Raw genomic sequence first — 6,646 nt, forward strand, 5'->3', positions numbered from 1 at the left:
CATGGGACACAGTAAACACAGATCTCAGCTTTGCGTTGGAAAGGTTAAGTGGAACAGTTGAAAAGAAGCTGGATAAATTTGGGGACATCATCTACGCATATGGAAGTGAGAGGTTTGGAATTGAAAAAAGGAAGGAAAAAGTACAAACTATTCCTGGAAAGTCTAGACAGCAGCAGGAGATTGAACGCTTAGTTAGAGAAAGGAGACAGCTGAGGAAGCAATGGAGAAGAGCAGAACAAAGTCAGAAGGAGGGACTCAATCTCTTACAAAGGGTCATAAAAGATAAGCTTGCAACACTGCGCAGAGCTGAGCGCCTACGGAAACGCTACAAAAAGAAGGATCATGCGAGAGCTAACTTTTATAAAGACCCATTCAAATTTGTAAAGAAGTTATTCACCAGTGAGAAGAATGGCACACTAAAAGCATCTAAGTTTGAGCTGGAGAGCTATTTGGAGGAAACACATACAGATTCAAAAAGGCAGGAGCCTATGTCAATTCCTTCAGACATCCCACCTATCAATCCACCAGAATACCAAATGGAGGACTGTGCACCTAAGTGGAAAGAAATAGAGCAAGCTGTGAAAAAAGCAAGGGCTTCATCATCTCCAGGGCCTAGTGGAGTTCCACTATAGAGTGCTTCAGGAGTTCTACGAATCCTGTGGAAATTGATGAAAGAGGCATGGGAAAAACAGGTTGTACCAAGAGCATGGCACAGAGCAGGTGGACTCTTTATACCTGAAGAAAAAGATTCTTCAAGGATCAGCATTTGATTTTTTCAGTGTACCGATGACAATAACAAATTTAGTGAAAGCCTACTTTGGAGATTTGCAATTCAGTTTTTCAACTTCAGAATTCAGCACTACATGGCAATGCCTAGAGGTTGGAATAATGGCAGGATGCACCATTTCTCCACTGGCTTTTACCATGGCAATGGAAGTAATCATTAGGGCATCAGAATGGGTAGTGGGAGGAGAGCGTTTGGCTTCTGGAATGCGACTACCTCCAATTCGAGTATACATGGATATGGATGACAGTACAACAGTAGCCTGCACTAATCGGTTATTGGGCAAATTAACCAATAACATTGAATGGGCACAAATACAATTCAAGCCCACTAAATCAAGGAGCATCTCTATAATTAAAGGCAAAGTAGTAGATAAAACATTCTTCATTAATGGTGAGGCAATACCAACAGTGTCTGAGAAGGCAGCAGTCTGGTCAAGTTATCTGTAGGCTAGTACAAGAGTCTTGAACTGGATGCGAGCGGTGATCGGGAGCCAGTGGAGCGAGCGGAGTAGTGGAGTAGCGTGGGCGAAGCGAGGCAGAGAGAACACCAGGCAGGCAGCAGAGTTCTGGATGAGCTGGAGCGGACGGGTGGCGGACGCAGGGAGGCCAGCCAGGAGGGAGTTGCAGTAGTCTAGGCGAGAGTACCAGGGCCTGGACCAGGAGCTGGGTAGCATAGTTGGTGAGGAAGGGTCGGATTCTTCGGATGTTGCTCAGGAAGAATCGGCAAGTGCGTGCCAGAGTGGAGATGTGCTGGGAATAAGAGAGGCAGGGGTCCAGGGTGACTCCAAGGTTCTTAGCTGAGGAAGAGGGAGAGAGTGTGGTAGATTCCAGAGGAACAGAGATAGAGAGATCAGAGGAGGGGGAGGAGGAGGGAAAGAAAAGGAGGTCAGATTTAGAGAGGTTGAGTTTGACAAATGCGTAAGGGAGGCAGCACCTGTGCTGAAAACTGGAAGAAAATGGGCGGCAAAGAAAGCCGTGGAAGATGCAAAGGCTGCCCTTCAAATTGGTGATATCATGGGGCAAGTTCAGCATGGAAGAGGGGGTCTTGGTTTCAGTTCAACTCCTCCTACATGGCACAAGGCGGCCCCAGCTCAAAGAAGGAAGCTGGTAGTCAACGAGGTGCAAAAGCAGGAGGAGAGGATGAGGTGTGTAAAGGCCATTTCCCAGGCCAAGCAGGAAGAATGGATGAGATGGGAGAGTGTGGAACAACGCAAGATTGGCTGGCAAGACCTATGGACAATGGAACAGAGCAGGATCAGTTTCCTCATCAGGTCAACATATGATGTTTTCCCATCACCACAGAACCTAAACCTCTGGCTAGGAGAGGATCCCTCATGTCCTTTGTGTCCATCACCTGCAACATTAAGACACATTTTGACAGGATGTAAGGTGGCTCTTAGCCAAGGACGGTTTACTTGGCACCATGACCAGGTGCTGCGATGTTTGGCCTTAGCATTGGAAGATAAGCGTAACATGACCAATAAATTGCCACCTGTTCCATCAAAACATTACACACAAAAGACAACATTCCTCCGCCCAGGAGAGCAACCACCAAGAAAAAGTGTTAAAACCAATCCTTGCCCAGGACAACTGGAAGCTGCTAGAGACTGGAAAATGCTGGCAGATGTTGGTCAACGCTGATGTATGGGTAAGTAAGCTGGGCTGAGTTGAGTGGGGGACGGAGGGGGGTGATGCTGGGACGCCAGAATCACCGTCGAGCCCTCTTGAGGTGTCGTGGGCTAGTCGACGAAACACTGAGGATGGAAGGTGCCCACTTGAAGACCCCAGAGATGTACCCTACTTAGCTCAATCCAGACGGTTGTCATGCTGATGCGCTGGGGAGGCCGCACTTTGGTTGATCCCCGGAGCCAGCATCGCAGCCGTTGTGTGTGCTGATGCGCCAGGGAGGCAAAATAAGCTGATCCCTGGAGCCAGCCTTACACTTCATAATAATAATAATAATAATAATAATAATTAATTCCTTAGCTGACGCCCTTATCCAGGGCGACTTACAATTGTTACATTATTTTACATACAATTACCCATTTATACAGTTGGGTTTTTACTGGAGCAATCTAGGTAAAGTACCTAGGGTACAGCAGCAGTGTCCCCCCACCTGGGATTGAACCCACGACCCTCCAGTCCAAAGCCCTAACCACTACTCCACACTACTCAGCCATCAACACCAGACAGAAGGATATCTACATCATCATATGGAAGGAAGCGCAAATGGATGGAGACACATAAGGATCACATTAGTTTACAGTAAAGCTACGTCTTAGTTGGTGCTTATCTTGGCGAGAGTCGAGTTCAAATCAGCATGAAGTTTTAACATCTACTTTCGTGTAATGGAAATCACAGGCTGGAGCAGTTCAGTACTGACTTGGAAGCCTTGTATTGAAGTAAGTGGGACAGGCAACTCCGCTGTCAGATAAATTCACCTGAAACCGCGTGGAAAACATTACAGTCCAGTTACTCCTCGTCTTGAATGGTTTGTTGAACCACAAACGAGAGGGATTCCTCTGAAGTTACTGTTCGTGGGGCAGCACCACCTTCAGCTATACTTTACAGAATAATGCCTTGTTTGTTTCCTGCAGCTCACACCCCACTCATACCCAGATAACAGCGTGTGTCACAACTGGAGAGGAGATAAGAAACCACAAAGCCTGCAGCTGCCTCCGCTCTCTATCTCTGTGGGAAGGGTTCAGAACTAGGGGCTCGTTTGTTTATTCGGGGCTGCAGTTTATACACTTTTACCTCAGTAGGATTGCACAGTAACTTAGCAGCTTTCTTTCATGCTTTTCCTGTGTTTATACTCTGCATTTACATGCAGACCTCTCTGTGCTTTACAATGCTTCCCTATGCTTTACCAGACCTCTCTGTGCTTTACAATGCTTCCCTATGCTTTACCAGACCTCTCTGTGCTTTACAATGCTTCCCTATGCTTTACCATACCTCTCTGTGCTTTACAATGCTTCCCTATGCTTTACCAGACCTCTCTGTGCTTTACAATGCTTCCCTATGCTTTACCAGACCTCTCTGTGCTTTACAATGCTTCCCTATGCTTTACCAGACCTCTCTGTGCTTTACAATGCTTCCCTGTGCTTTACCAGACCTCTCTGTGCTTTACAATGCTTCCCTCTGTTAATCTTTGCTTTCACAATAGTACACTTTTAATCAGCTTCGCTGCCCTTCGCACAGCCCCCGCTCTGCAAGCGTTAATCAACACACTAGCAGGAAGATCAGCTAGCCCGACACAGCCCGTGACGTCAAAGGAAACTGGCAGACTGGAAAAATAAAAGTCGACATCGCCTCTACTGCGCATGCGCGAAGTTCTGAACTTAAGGGGCGGGTTCTTTTGAAATTGAATGAAGAGACGGGACCGGAAGAAACGCCGCAGTTAATGTTCAGAGCCAACAACTACTGTTGTTTGTTTGTTTAAAAATGTGACATTTGTCATCTTATGTATCTAGTTGTAAAGTAAATGAAGGTGTAATTAATTTGTATCTTCAAGAGATCGATCGTACCGTTCAATGGGTTTTTATTGCTCATTAACAAATGTGGCTGTATTTGAAAATGTAATGAAATGTGTTTTTATGCCAGGGCGGCCGCTGATCATGAGGGAATAAAAACAGGAAACCTTATTGTCGCTATTGTGTACGTGTAGATTAATCAAATAGAAATGACTTACTACATTAAGAACTCACCTGAAATAATGAAATTAAATACTAATTGAAGGGACTTCCCTCTCAGCAACTTGATGTAAAAAACACCGCGATGCACGCAAACTCATGCGAGGCTTCTCCCTAATCCTGAACCAAGCAGTGGAGACTGTTGGGTTATCATGGGTTCAAACAAACAAACTAAAAAGATGCTAGAAGCTGAAGCACAAAAATGTGTTAAAATGATTTGTTTAGTCGTCCCGGCCCTTCTCGACTTCAGAATGAGATGATTTAGCATCAGTGCCGATCTGGAGGAGAGCCGGCAGCAGGCTGATCCACAGGTCCTCTTTAATATTATTAGCTTGCCTGGGCCAGTAGACGGAGCTCAACTGCTTGTTGTTTGAGGGCAGTGCTTTTATTCCACGAAACAGAAAGCCATTAGAAAAAAAGAGAGAAAGACAGAACAGTAGTAGCGAAGGTAGAAAGAAAGTTTACCTGGACGTGAGACTTTAAATTTAAATTTATTTATTTATTTTCAGGTAAAATGCAGCTTTTAATAAAGAGTCTGACAACATTTTAAAAGTCAGCTTCTTGCTTAGCAGTTCTGGAAGGGTTTATCCGGGCATTATAAGGCAGACTGGGTCTTTTCCATTGAAGAGGGGATTGTATTGTTTTATTGTTACTCCTTCCTCTCGGCGTGGCTGTGTCATCGCTGTTCACTCAGGAGTTTCGTTTTGTTCTGTGTGCGTGTGTGCAGACTGGATTAGTTTGTGTGCAGACTGGATTAGTTTGTGTGCAGACTGGATTAGTTTGTGTGCCAGGAGAAGGACACAGGGTGCGACACTCCCTCCTTGTGGTGGAATAGAGGAACTGCAACAGAGAATACACAATTAAAAAAGACAGTATTATTAATATTTATTATTTTGTCAATTTTAATAATAATATTTACATTTTTGTGTTCTTCATTATGATTATTATTAAGAAGAAAAATACATCTAAATCCAATCTTCATCTAAATTTACAGTTACAGTGAAATGTAATGAACTCAATGCAACAACCTTTATAATCCACCAGGTGGCGATCTGGAGACTGACACCATTCCCTATTGTTGCACTATTTTGAGTGCCGTTGTGCGGGTACTGTGGTGTGGACTCATGACCCCTAGGGGGCAGCGTTGAGCGCTCCAAAGTGATACCGCTGTGAACAGAGCTGGGTTTGAACCTGTATTTAGAGATATGTCAGATTGATTCACAGATATCTTTAAATAATGTTTTGTTAGCATGGTACTTCAAACTATCATTTAGAGATCTCTCAAAATGACTGTGAAAATGCTCTATATTTTGAAAGGACTGCTTGTCTGTCTGTCTGTGTCTCCTGGCCTGTGGATGGGGAGATATAGGCGTCACTGAAGCACAGGGAGAGCCTTCTTGAATTCCAATCTGATAACATGTTGTTCTACTTGTGACTCCCTCCTCCCTGATTTCAGCCTCGGTCTGTCCCCTCTCCCTCCCTTTTCCCCCTCGCCAGGAGGGAGGGACGGAGGGAGGTGTTGTGAAACTCTGAGCAAGTGACACCGCCCTTAGCGATGCTTCAAATTCCGACGTGCAAGAACATATTGAAAACCCGTCGAACGACAAACAACAACACAGATCACTGCGGCTGCTTTATTTAATATCTTTTAACATGCCAGAGAGATGAGAGTGGAGTGTGCAGACTCGTGCTCATTATTATTAAGGTGCTGGTAATGACAGCGCTGGAGAGCTGAGAATGGAGTGTTTAGACTCGTGCTCATTATTATTAAGGTGCTGGTGATGACAGCGCTGGAGAGCTGAGAATGGAGTGTTTAGACTCGTGTTCATTATTGCTGTGTAATGCTAATGGTTTTTACTGGGAGTATACTGAGGCACTGGGACTCGCTGTTAACTTAGCTAAAGGACATCATGCAATGATGATGAGTGTTTCAAATTTAAAAACAGTTACCATGTGTAACGGGTCTTGTGTTGCTGTGTGGGTATGCGCTGAGAGACGAGACACCAGTCAAGGGACCAGGTTTTATTACACAATTACAGGCAGTCGCAGTGGCAGATGACCGCCACTAGGGTACCAACAAAGGTAACCCTAGTGTGGGAGTAAACACACACACACACACACACACACACACACACACACACACACACACACACACACACACACACACA

This window comes from Acipenser ruthenus, chromosome 40, assembly GCF_902713425.1.
Source record: "Acipenser ruthenus chromosome 40, fAciRut3.2 maternal haplotype, whole genome shotgun sequence".
NCBI classification, from domain to species: domain Eukaryota; kingdom Metazoa; phylum Chordata; class Actinopteri; order Acipenseriformes; family Acipenseridae; genus Acipenser; species Acipenser ruthenus.